General features: G+C 57.9%; 1 long non-coding RNA gene and 1 pseudogene across 1 annotated transcript in view; one reads left to right on the top strand and one right to left on the bottom strand.

Moving 5' to 3' along the window:
* Positions 1 to 2,703: 2,703 nt before the first annotated feature.
* Positions 2,704 to 4,304, top strand: LOC147574114 (TAR DNA-binding protein 43 pseudogene; annotated as a pseudogene).
* A 6,704-nt stretch (positions 4,305 to 11,008) lies between these two features.
* LOC147574113 (uncharacterized) overlaps positions 11,009 to 12,083 on the bottom strand; it is a 1,210-nt gene continuing 135 nt past the window's right edge. Inside the window, exon 2 of the long non-coding RNA XR_015243704.1 lies at positions 11,009 to 11,710. This is a non-coding gene — a long non-coding RNA (uncharacterized LOC147574113). The remainder of the gene's footprint in view (positions 11,711 to 12,083) is intronic.

The raw sequence follows: 12,083 nt of genomic DNA, 5'->3' as shown, positions 1-12,083 counted from the left end.
ATTTGGGAAGCCATTTTAAAAGTTTACAAATAGGGACTCCTGGGCGGCTCAGTCAGTTAAGCGTCCGACTTCGGCTCAGGTCACAATCTCACAGTTCGTGAGTTCGAGCTCCGCGTGGGGCTCTGTGCTGACCTCTCAGAGCCTGGAGCCTGCTTCGGATTCTGTGTCTCCCTCTGTCTCTGCCCCTCCCTCGCTGACATTCATTCTCATTCTCATTCTCTCTCTCTCTCTCTCTCTCTCTCTCTCTCTCTCTCTCTCTCTCAAAAGTAAATGGTACAAGGAAAAAATTTAAAGGTTTACGAGTAAACATTTTTGTGTATTTAACCTATCTCCTGTCAACATTCACCCACGAACACTGTATGCGAGAGACAAAATCGACCATCGTTTGAAGTACTTTTTGCTGACAAACTGCAATGGGTACCCGTTAAGTCATAAATTGAAGTCACATGAAAGCTGATTAGGCCCCTGCCTCGGGCCTGAACCCTAGAGTGCGTGTCTGAGTGGAACAAGGAAGGGCGTAAGTGTTTGTAAAGTTTTTTTGATTTTGTTTTCGATACCTGTTGTAAAACGAGGGAGAAAACGGGTTATGTTGTTTGTAAAGGTCACAGAGCTGTATATTTTGAGGACCACAGTTACAGGGTCAGTATTGGGACGGAAGCAAGGCCATGACCGGAGCTGCCCACCCCAAAGCCTTGTCATGCAGAGAGCACCAAATTCAAGCCATTTTACAACCACCACCACAAAGAATAAAACCTAGCAATCGGCATTGTATTTGATATCGGCGGCTCCGAAAATCTGTCCATTTTAAGTAAGCAATCAACCTTCCATGGCCTTTAGTATCCAAGACGTCACACCCGTGTCCGCTAAAAAGTCAAACGATCTGTTTCCCCACCATCAGGCTCACACGGGAGGCCCCACCACCGGGGATGGCCTAGGAGATCACTGGAGCCACACCAACTGATGCAGAAACAGGGGGAGGGGGAGGCGGAGGCGGAGGCGGCCAGGGAGCCGCGGGCCAGGCCCCAGGCAGATTTAAAGTTTTGGACTCACCTTTTTGTGTGTCTTTTATCTTTTTCTTTTGCGCCTCCAACTCCGCGTCCGCGTCCACCTCCTACTTCTTCTTCCATCTCTGTCTCCTGTCTTTCCGTCCTGCAAAAGTGGCTTTGTCTCTGGTTGCTTTTCAGCCCCCTGTGGAAGAGGTGAAGGAGGAGCAGGCCGTGGGGTGGGCACCCATCTTGGCGCTTGTGCTCGGGGAGGAGGAGGGGTGGGTTTAGGATCACTGGCATCTGTGTGCCTTCCTCCTCTTCCTCATTCTTCTGACTATTGGGAAAGGGGGTGTGGGTGTGGGTGTAGCGGGGAGGGCAGGTGTGTTCAATTTTTATCTCTCCTCTCTCTGGGCCATCCATTGTGTCCCTTCCCGTGAGGCAACTTTCTTATGGAGTAACATAAAACTCTGAATGTAGAGAATTTCACACACACACACACCCACACCCACCCACCCCGTTCACGTGAATGTGAAACACATTTGGGTTTGTTCTGATCCTCCCGAGTGTTAGAATGCCCAATGTTTACAAGAGCTTGCCTTGAAACACAGTAACGGAGCTTCTTTACAAATTGGTGTTAGCAATAGCATCCAGAGGTAGAGAAAACATCTCACATGGATAACACCTGTGGCCATAGATCCACAAACAAGATGCAAACCAATATCAGCCTTTGTTTCACTCCTACTTGTGGAGAGGACACGAAAGACCCAATGGTCAAATCTCCCCCTTTTGTAAAAACAAATGCAATCGCACGAGAGCATTACCGCGGATGGATCCCATCGCGCAGGTGTTTTCCATTTCCAATGAGAACACAGCCAATTTGGCGCAAAGAAGCCAAAAAAAAAAAAGCTGCAGCAACCCACAAACCAAATGTGGCCCGGGATATCTCCGTGAGCGTCCGTTCCTCCCCAAAAGTCGGGGCTTCGCTGATGGAACCAAAGGGCTTGCTAGTTTCTGGCCGCGTCGTCTCACGGCCAGCTTTCTCTAAGGGAGCACACAAGAAAACTCATTCAGACACCTCCAAAGAACCCCATCTGGGCCATCAGGGACTCAGGTGACCCTTCCACGTTCCCACGTAAGTAAGCACTTGCAAGTATAGGCTCCATATGTCCTATACGTGTAGCCTGCCCAAGTTTCCTTTTGGGGATGGGTGGTTGCTTTCTCCACACTTAGAGCAAGGTTATTAAATGGTGGCGGTCACGGTGGTGTTTTTTTTTTCCTCTTCCGTAAAGAGTTACAAGGCGGCCATTTCGCGGGAGCGAAGCAGTAGCTGGGCTGCTCCTGGATCCCTCGCTGCTTCGGGTTCCCTGTCAGGCTTCCTAGCAGCGGCCTAGCGGAGAAATAAGAGCAGGTGTCTGAATGTACTCGGGTGACCAAAGATGAGAATGACGAGCCCATCGAAATGCCATCGGAAGGGGCGCCTGGGTGGCGCAGTCGGTTAAGCGTCCGACTTCAGCCAGGTCACGATCTCGCGGTCCGTGAGTTCGAGCCCCGCGTCGGGCTCTGGGCTGATGGCTCAGAGCCTGGAGCCTGTTTCCGATTCTGTGTCTCCCTCTCTCTCTGCCCCTCCCCTGTTCATGCTCTGTGTCTCTCTGTCCCAAAAATAAATAAACGTTGAAAAAAAAAATTAAAAAAAAAATTATATATATATAAAAAAGAAATGCCATCGGAAGACGATGGGACAGTGCTGCTGTCCACAGTGACAGCCCAGTTTGTCGGCAGCACGTGGACTGCACTACCGGAATCCAGCGTCTCAGTGTATGAGAGGTGTCCGGCTGGTCAAAGACATTCTGCACATCCCTGATGCTGGCTGGGGAAATCCGGTAGCGGATAGTCGTCAACTTATCCCAAAGATAGCCACAGAAAAAGGGACGAGACAGATACCTGCTTCTTCAGCAGTGAAAGTGAAGAGAGCCATCCAGAAAACGTCCGATTTAAGAGTGTTGGGTCTCCCGTGGAAAACAACCGAACAGGATCTGAAAGAATATTTTGGTAGCTTTGGAGAGGTTCTTCTGGTTCAGGACAGGAAAGATATTCACACTAGTCCTTCAAAGGGCTTTGGCCGTGTTCGTTTTACGTAATAGGAAACCGAGGTGAAAGCCATGCGATCGATCGAGGAACGATGGTGTGACTGCAAACTTCCTGAATCTCATCGAAGCCCAGATGAGCTTTTGAGAAGCAGGAAGGCGTTTGTCGGGTGCCTTACAGAGGGACGTGACTGCCTATAAGCTGCAGCAGTTCTTTTGCCAGGACTGAGAAGCGGTAGACAGCTTCATTCCCAAACGGTTCCCGGACTTTCCCTTTGTTACGTTTGCAGATGATCAGGTAGCCCTCGCCCTCGCCCTCGCCCTCTCTGATATTATTATTGAATTTATTTTTTCAATGTACCCCCAAGGTAGTTAGCCTATAGGGCAACAGTGGTTTGAGGAGGAGAGTCCTTCATACCCCTCACCCTTTCAGCCCCCGCCCCGGCACAACCCCCTCCAGGAACCCTCTGTTTGTTCCCCTTAGGGAAGAGCCTCTTACGTTTTTGTCCCCCTTCCTGTTTGTATGTTATTTTTCCTTCCCTTCTTCCCTTCCCTTCCCGAGTTCCTCTGTTTGGGAAGTGAAGGTCCTCACACGGGTGAGGTCCTGTGATACATGTGTTTCTCTGAGGGACAAATGTCACTTTGCATGACACCCTCCAGTTCCATCCAGGTACTTGCAAATGGCAAGACTTCATTCCCTCTGGTGGCCGCGCACTGCTCTGTTGTTACATGGATACCGCCTCTTCTGTATCCATTCATCCGTCGATGGACATTTGGCCCCTTCCCATACTTTGCCTACCGTGGATAGTGCTGCTATGCACCCTGAGGTGCGTGTGCCCCTTGGAAACAGCAGACCTGTATCCTTTGGCTAAGTACTTCGTCGTGAAAGTGCTGGGTCGTAGGGTACTTCTATGTGTCATGTGTTGAGGAACCTCCTCGGGTCCCTGGTTCTGGAAAGAACTCCGATAGTGGTTCTAAATCAGGTGCGGCCATCGGTTGGGGACCCGCATCAAATGCGGAGTCAGGCAGCGGTTTTCCTGGAGGCTTTGGCTCAAGCACAGATTCTAAATCTTCCAGCTGGGGAATTTAGACAGTGGGGTAGGTATAGACTGGTAGGAATTCAAATTTTTCTAAACACATGGTAAGTGTATTTCTTTTTTCTTCTCTTCTCTTCTCTTCTCTTCTCTCTTTCTTTCCTTTCTTTTTTTTTTTAAACATTTATTTATTTTTGAGAGACCGAGAGAGACAGAGTGGGAAGGGGAAGGAGCAGAGAGAGAGGGAGACACAGAATCCGAAGCAGGCTCCAGGCTGTCCGCACAGAGCCCGGTGCAGGGCTCGAACCCACAAAACGTAAGATCATGACCTGAGCCACAGTCACACACTTAACTGACGGAGCCAACCAAGCACCCCACACATGGTTAAGTGTATTATAAAACCCATCCGTACTGAGAGTTTTCAGAATCAGTACGTTCAGCGTGGAGTATATTCACCACTATTTTTGACATTTTTCTTTAGAAAGAGAGGCAAAGCTAAAGGAATTTTAGAAGTTTTGTTACATCAAGGGTCGAAATATCAGGTGTTTGAAAGCGAACCAACTGCCTGATTGGTTCTCGTTCTCTCTCTCTCTCTCTCTCTCTCTCTCTCTCTCTCTCACACACACACACACACACACACACACACACACACACACACACACACACAGGCTACAATGGACATCAAAGGATTTCTCCTGTAATATTGTATCCCTGGACTCGTCAAGTGAATTCTTTGTGCGTGTTCACTATGGAAACCATTCATTATAGGTACACTCTTTTTTCCTTGTTTTAATTGGAACCCCACCACATTAATTCCCCACCCCCAGGAAAACCTCCTTTTTGGAGATCTGGTGTCACAGTGTTTGGTCTTTTTGCTTTCGTTTGTAGTTTGTGACACTTGTACCCCTTCCTATGCAGAAGTACAGTATGAAGCCTTCATTGAATCTGTGCCGTTGATCTCATTTCAAATGTTTACGGGAGAAGCACTTCATTGAAAGCAGTGCTGTAAATATTCTGCCATAGGAAGGAATATTTCCGTCTACGTGCTTTCTCACTCTTGAATTCGTCTTCACACCATACAGGCTGTGACTTTGACCTTGGGTGTCCCATTTATATCCACTACTCTTTATTTCGCGGAGTCGTATCCATGCTATGAATGCAAGGGTGTGCTATGCAACCAGAAGGCTGTTTGAACTTCTGAAACCTTGTGTTTTCTGATCCTCGTGTTCGAACGACAGTGGTGCCAAAGTACGAAAGGCTAGTGTGAGTGAGAAAAGGAGAGAGTGCGTGCAGAGACTCAGTGGCGGTGGCACACGATGGATAGATTTTTTTTAACCTGGCAAGATGCATCTCTCAGTCCCTTGGCCTCGGTGCAAGAGCGTGCCGAGAGCAACGATAGCAAATGACGTGCGAATGTTTTCTGCATCCAAAGGACATCCACACCCATTGGAAGACGTTGGAAGACGTAAAGAGAGTTTTGTTCTCAGAGAACCCCATTAGTTGGATGTGTGAGGTACTTGTATTTCCCCTGCCCTTCCGTCAGCTGCTGTGAACGCCGTATGGTGTGTGTTCTGTTCTGTTCCCGATCTGTTAAGTGTGGTCCCGTGAACACGGACTGAGCTTGTGGTGTGCTTCACGGGAGTACTCGGAAGCAGAGCTCATCAGTGAGCTCGGGGGGTCACCACGAAGGGTGGAAGTTCTAATGTCTGTCAGGTAGCCATAAGAATGTGGTCTAATGCAGTTCTGTGTCCCGTGCTTGGATGGTCTTTATAAGAGTTGTCAGTGTTGGGAATTCTTAAATAGAATGGATGGAGGAGGAGGAGGAGGAGGAGGAGGAGGGAGGAGGAGGAGGAGTTGTTGTTGTTGTTGTTGTTGTTGTTGTTGTTGTTGTTACGAGGTATAATGACGAAAGACACGGCAGAAAATTTTTACAGGGTTTATTTTCTGTTTTCAGTATGTGCAAAGCTGTATGACTTTAATCTTTGGGGATCCAGGGAGGTTTTCTTCCATTTTCTCATCGTATGTTTGGAAGGCTCCTTTTTAATTCTCAGCTGACTGACTGACTGATGGATTGGTTTTGTTTTTATGTCCTCTTCACACCCAACATAAGGCCCGAACTCACAGCCCGGCAATGAAGAGTCACCCGCTCCCCTGACCTAGCTGAGGGAGCCAGCCAGCCAAGTCACCCCTTTGATCCATTTTTGTTGTTGTTTATTTAAACGAAGCGGACATGCAACGTGTGCTCAGGGCAGAAACAGAGCACACGCTTTGGGGTTTGACAGGGTCATTTGGAGCTTGGTAAATGTTAAAGCCTAGCTTCCCTGGGTGCCCAGGAGCAGGGTCCACAGCCGTTAAAAGTTGACAATTTCCTTTATCGATAGCCATCGACAGATGATTTATTGAAAACACTAATCTATGGCAAAGATCGTTCTTTGGTCTGTGATCGGGATATAAGAAGAACCAGATGGCTACAGCTCCCACATCACAGACTTCATGTTTTAGTTGGACTTAGAGGCAGGGAGGGAGGCAGGCAGGCAGGCCGGCCGGCAGGGAGGGAGGCAGGCAGGCCAGGAGGGAGGCAGGCCGGCCGGCCGGCAGGGAGGCAGGCAGGCCGGGAAGGAGGCAGGCAGGCCGGGAGGGAGGCAGGCAGGCAGGCAGGCCGGCCGGCCGGCCGGGCGGGAGGGAGGGAGGCAGGCCGGCCGGCAGGGAGGCAGGCAGGCCGGCCGGCAGGGAGGCAGGCAGGCCGGGAGGGAGGGAGGCAGGCAGGCCGGGAGGGAGGGAGGCAGGCCGGGAGGGAGGCAGGCCGGCCGGGAGGGAGGGAGGGAGGCAGGCCGGCAGGGAGGGAGGCAGGCCAGCCGGCAGGGAGGCAGGCCGGCCGGCAGGGAGGGAGGGAGGCAGGCCGGGAGGCAGGGAGGGAGGCAGGCCGGCCGGGAGGGAGGGAGGGAGGGAGGGAGGGAGGCCGGCAGGCAGGCCGGCAGGCAGGCCGGCAGGGAGGCAGGCAGGCCGGCCGGGAGGGAGGGAGGCAGGCCGGGAGGCAGGGAGGGAGGCAGGCAGGCAGGGAGGCCGGCCGGCCGGCAGGGAGGGAGGCAGGCAGGCCGGCCGGCAGGGAGGGAGGCAGGCCGGCAGGGAGGCAGGCAGGCCGGCCGGGAGGGAGGGAGGCAGGCCGGGAGGCAGGGAGGGAGGCAGGCCGGCAGGGAGGCAGGCAGGCCGGCCGGCAGGGAGGGAGGCAGGCAGGCCGGCCAGCAGGGAGGGAGGCAGGCAGGCCGGCCGGCAGGGAGGGAGGCAGGCCGGCAGGGAGGCAGGCAGGCCGGCCGGCAGGGAGGGAGGCAGGCCGGCAGGGAGGCAGGCAGGCCGGCCGGCAGGGAGGGAGGCAGGCCGGCCGGCAGGGAGGGAGGCAGGCCGGCAGGGAGGGAGGCAGGCCGGCCGGCAGGGAGGCAGGCAGGCCGGCCAGGAGGGAGGGAGGCAGGCCGGCCAGCAGGCCGGCAGGCAGGCCGGCAGGGAGGCAGGCAGGCAGGCCGGCCGGGAGGGAGGGAGGGAGGCAGGCCGGCAGGGAGGGAGGCAGGCCGGCCGGCAGGGAGGCAGGCAGGCCGGCTGGCAGGGAGGGAGGCAGGCAGGCCGGCAGGCAGACCGGCCGGGAGGGAGGGAGGGAGGCAGGCCGGCAGGCAGGCCGGGAGGGAGGCAGGCAGGCCGGCCGGCAGGGAGGCAGGCAGGCCGGCTGGCAGGGAGGGAGGCAGGCAGGCCGGCAGGCAGACCGGCCGGGAGGGAGGGAGGGAGGCAGGCCGGCAGGCAGGCCGGGAGGGAGGCAGGCAGGCCGGCCGGCAGGGAGGGAGGCAGGCAGGCAGGCCGGGAGGCAGGGAGGCAGGCAGGCAGGCAGGCCGGCAGGCAGGCAGGGAGGCAGGCAGGCAGGCAGGCAGGCCGGGAGGCAGGGAGGCAGGCAGGCCGGCAGGCAGGCAGGGAGGCAGGCAGGCAGGCCGGCCGGCAGGGAGGGAGGGAGGCAGGCCGGCCGGCAGGGAGGCAGGCAGGCCGGCCGGCAGGGAGGGAGGGAGGCAGGCCGGGAGGCAGGGAGGGAGGGAGGCAGGCAGGCCGGCCGGCAGGGAGGCAGGCAGGCCGGCCGGCAGGGAGGGAGGCAGGCCGGCCGGCAGGGAGGGAGGCAGGCCGGCCGGCAAGCCGGGAGGGAGGGAGGGAGGGAGGCAGGCCGGCAGGCAGGCCGGGAGGGAGGCAGGCCGGAAGGGAGGGAGGCAGGCCGGCAGGCAGGCCGGGAGGGAGGCCGGCAGGCAGGCCGGGAGGCAGGGAGAGAGGCAGGCCGGCAGGCAGGCAGGCCGGGAGGGAGGGAGGGAGGGAGGGAGGGAGGGAGGGAGGGAGGCCGGCAGGCAGGCCGGGAGGGAGGCAGGCCGGCCGGCAGGGAGGCAGGCAGGCCGGCAGGCAGGCAGGGAGGCAGGCAGGCAGGCCTGCCGGCAGGGAGGCAGGCAGGCCGGCCGGCCGGCAGGGAGGGAGGCAGGCCGGCAGGGAGGCAGGCAGGCAGGCCGGGAGGCAGGGAGGCAGGCAGGCCGGCAGGCAGGCAGGGAGGCAGGCAGGCAGGCCGGCCGGCAGGGAGGGAGGGAGGCAGGCCGGCCGGCAGGGAGGCAGGCAGGCCGGCCGGCAGGGAGGGAGGGAGGCAGGCCGGGAGGCAGGGAGGGAGGGAGGCAGGCAGGCCGGCCGGCAGGGAGGCAGGCAGGCCGGCCGGCAGGGAGGGAGGCAGGCCGGCCGGCAGGGAGGGAGGCAGGCCGGCCGGCAAGCCGGGAGGGAGGGAGGGAGGGAGGCAGGCCGGCAGGCAGGCCGGGAGGGAGGCAGGCCGGAAGGGAGGGAGGCAGGCCGGCAGGCAGGCCGGGAGGGAGGCCGGCAGGCAGGCCGGGAGGCAGGGAGAGAGGCAGGCCGGCAGGCAGGCAGGCCGGGAGGGAGGGAGGGAGGGAGGGAGGGAGGGAGGGAGGGAGGCCGGCAGGCAGGCCGGGAGGGAGGCAGGCCGGCCGGCAGGGAGGCAGGCAGGCCGGCAGGCAGGCAGGGAGGCAGGCAGGCAGGCCTGCCGGCAGGGAGGCAGGCAGGCCGGCCGGCCGGCAGGGAGGGAGGCAGGCCGGCAGGGAGGCAGGCAGGCAGGCCGGCAGGGAGGCAGGCAGGCCGGCCGGCCGGCAGGGAGGGAGGCAGGCCGGCAGGGAGGCAGGCAGGCCGGCCGGCAAGCCGGGAGGGAGGGAGGGAGGCAGGCCGGCAGGCAGGCCGGAAGGGAGGGAGGCAGGCCGGCAGGCAGGCCGGGAGGGAGGCCGGCAGGCAGGCCGGGAGGCAGGGAGAGAGGCAGGCCGGCAGGCAGGCCGGGAGGGAGGGAGGGAGGGAGGGAGGGAGGGAGGGAGGGAGGGAGGGAGGGAGGGAGGCAGGCCGGCAGGCAGGCCGGGAGGGAGGCAGGCCGGCCGGCAGGCAGGCAGGCCTGCCGGCAGGGAGGCAGGCAGGCCGGCCGGCCGGCAGGGAGGGAGGCAGGCCGGCAGGGAGGCAGGCAGGCCGGCCGGCAGGGAGGGAGGGAGGCAGGCCGGCCGGCAGGGAGGCAAAGAAAGAAAACGTGGCATCAGGATGCCTGGTGGGCACAGGTGGTGGATCGTGCAACTGTATGTCGTGGGTTGCGAGTTCGAGTCCCACGCTGGATGTCGCGCTTAGTTATAATAAAATCTTTGAAAACCCATCCACAAATACAGGAATACACAAAACATGGCATCAAAGGGGAGTAAGTGATTGATCGATGGGGGGTGGGGATGAAACGGGAATATGTGTCTAACCCGCAACATATTCTTTATCGGCGCTGCTTTCACTATTTTGCCCCGATGACTCTTTCCACAAGCGGCGGTCCCACCTGAGCGGGCTCCCTGCATCTTAAGACGTTATGTAGCGAGAGGAAAGGCGTGAGAGGCACAAGTTTGGCGGAATCCATACAAATATAGAGACAATCATCGTTTCTGAGACCAGTAGCCAAAGCTCTGCCTCCGTTTAGGACCCAATGTCGTACTGAATCTCTTTAAAAAGAAATAAATACATAAAAACCAGGTAGGGTCGTTGGCTCGGATAAGGGAGGAAGCTGAAATGCAATCCTGGAGAACAACATAGGGGGTAAGAAGTTGCAAGCCAGAGCGATCTCACCACCCGTAGCCTTTGAAATGATGATTTGGTGTCTTCGGATACAAGAGAGCTCACCCTACGTAGAAGGTTTCCCACCCACCGGTCGTCATGAAGTATCAGAACAGCGCAAGCGGATTCCCGTGCTACGAAAACCTCTCTGCCAACATAATCTGTAACAGCCGCATGGTCTCGTATCGTGTGAGTGTAGCGTCATTAATCGCACCACTCTGCCGTCGTTTGACCTTCCAGCGGATCGCAATTTTCGTTTCTTTTGGCGTGCGTGTGGGTATGCGTATCAGGCTATGGAAAACGATCTAGCCACGTTCGGTCCTCTTTTTCTCATTTCTCATAGATGAGTGATGGCGTCAAAGGATACACCTCAGGAAACCCCAGATGGAAGAGAGGCAAAGGGAAGGGGATTCAGAGTGCTTCTGTGTCCCGTGCCGCCCCCCCCAACACAGCAGTCTCTCCTCCCCCCCCCCCCCCCCCCCCGCCGTTCCAGGTGTTGGAACAACCCGGAAGTGCCTGAATTAGGGGAGTTCTTTGACGGGGGGGGGGGGGGGGGTGTTGGGGAGCACCAGTGCTTGGAAACATTGCTAGGGCTAGCAAGGCTGTTGAGAAACCTCGAGTCAGTGTCGAAGGTACTTGGGGGGGGGGGGGAGGAAGAGGGGGGCGTGGGGTTTCTTTCTCTTTGAGGCGATGGAAATAGTTTGGAATGAACAGTGATGGTCCCATAGCTTTGTGAGTAGTAGACTAAGAGAGCCCGCTGAAGTGTACACACACATATACATTTATTTACTTATTACGTATGCATTCATTCCAGTTGAGTGAGTGAGTGGGAGAGAGGGGGTAGGGAGGGAGAGAATGGATCACCAAGCAGGCTCCAAGGTGTCAGCACAGAGCCAGATGTGGGGGCTGAAATTCAAGAACCCCGAGATCATGACCTGAGGCAAGACTCGGACGCCTTACCGAGTGAGGCACCCAGGTGCCCTTACAAGGATGGGAATTTTGGCACGCGAGTTGTGTTTCCAGTGTTCATAGGTGAGGCAACACATAGAATAGTAAATGTAGGCAGGCAGGCAGGCAGTCGACGTTTTCTTTTTCTTTCCCTTCTGGGCTTCAGAGGGGGATGGCGAGTGTGAGGGAGGGAGTTCATGACACCGGGCGTAGGTGTTCTTGTGAGCTGAGCGGCTTGGGAAGTTCCCCGAACTACATGACCCCACAGGAGAACAGGAATTCCTTCTCGACAGCAAGAGAGTGGGCGACTAGCACCGCCTGAGTGTGGCAGAGCCTCAACTCTAAGTCGGGGTGGGGGAGCACTTCTGCCTTCCCCTCTGGGTTCCAGGAAGGAGGGAAGCTGTCCTTCCGGTCCTGACCCTCCCTGTCTGTCCGGGGGCCCCTCAGCCGCAGAGGTGGTGTTTTGAGTTGTCCCTCTGTGGTCGTCTTTTAACACCAAATACTTCTGTTGAAGGTGCTCGGAGAATTAACACAGGTTGATATTTCCAAAATGATCTTGAGATCCTATCCTCTGCCCCTCTGCCCCTCCGCCCCTCCCGTGCGCGCGTGAAAACACCCACCCACCCTCCACCCCCCCCCGCCCCCGCACACCCACCCACCCCGCCCCCGCACACCCACCCACCCCGCCCCCGCACACCCCCCACCCCGCCCCCGCACACCCCCCACCCCCGCACACCCAGCCACCCCGCCCCCGCACACCCCCCCGCCCACGCACACCCCCCCACCCACCCGCCCCCGCACACCCACCCCCCCCTTCCCATTCCTTCTAACTACAACTGTTCCCATTTCCATCCATGTACTCCCAAACAGCTTCCTCAAGCCCCACCGCC

This window comes from Puma concolor, chromosome E1, assembly GCF_028749965.1.
Source record: "Puma concolor isolate L17-30 chromosome E1, mPumCon1.1.hap2, whole genome shotgun sequence".
Taxonomy (NCBI): Eukaryota; Metazoa; Chordata; class Mammalia; order Carnivora; family Felidae; genus Puma; species Puma concolor.
This window is presented reverse-complemented; position numbering and strand designations above follow the sequence as displayed.